Raw genomic sequence first — 805 nt, 5'->3', positions numbered from 1 at the left:
CTTTCTGCATATAGGATCGTGTCATCAGAAAATAAAGGTGGTTTTACTTCTTCCTTTCTTTGCTGTCCTGAGGTTTTTTCCTGTTTTACAGTTTCTGCCTGAAATGTTCTCTCACAGATACCACATGGTTCACTCTCTCACCTCCTTAGGTCTTTACCTAAATGTCAGCTTCTCAGGGATGCCTTCTGGAAACACCCAACTTAAAGTTGAACCTCTCCCCTCCATCCATACCCTGCACTCCCTAATTCTTTTTGCTTTATGTTCCTCCTTTGGANTGAAATCAGAAAATTAAGGCCCTACAAATTTGGTCTTCTTTTCCAAAATTGTTTTGGCTATTATAGGTGTTTTTAATTTCCATACAAATTTTGGGATCCACATGTCAATATCTGAAAAAAAATACTGCAGGTATTTGGAAGGGATAGTGTTGAATTTGTAGATTCAGTTGGGGAATCTGCCATCTTAACAATATTGAGTCTTCCAATTTGAGAATATGGAATGTCTCTCCAATTATTTAGATCTTCTTGGATTTCCCTCAGTAAAATTTCATAACATTTAGTATACAATTCTTGCACTTCCTTTGTTAAATTTATTCTTATTTTATTTTTTGATGCTATTATGAATGTAATTATATTCTTAATTTCATTTTGAGCCTTTCATTGCTTGTGTATAGAAATAAAATTGATTTCTGTATATTGACCATAAAACCCAAGACCTTGCCATACCTGTTTTTTAGTTCTAATAGTATATAGGCATGTATTGCATAACGACACTTGGGTCAATGATGGACCATATGTATGATGGTTGT

This window comes from Galeopterus variegatus, unplaced genomic scaffold, assembly GCF_000696425.1.
Source record: "Galeopterus variegatus unplaced genomic scaffold, G_variegatus-3.0.2 Scaffold1885, whole genome shotgun sequence".
In the NCBI taxonomy this organism is placed as follows: Eukaryota; Metazoa; Chordata; class Mammalia; order Dermoptera; family Cynocephalidae; genus Galeopterus; species Galeopterus variegatus.
The sequence above is the reverse complement of the archived record's forward strand: the minus strand, read 5'-3'. Positions refer to the sequence as shown.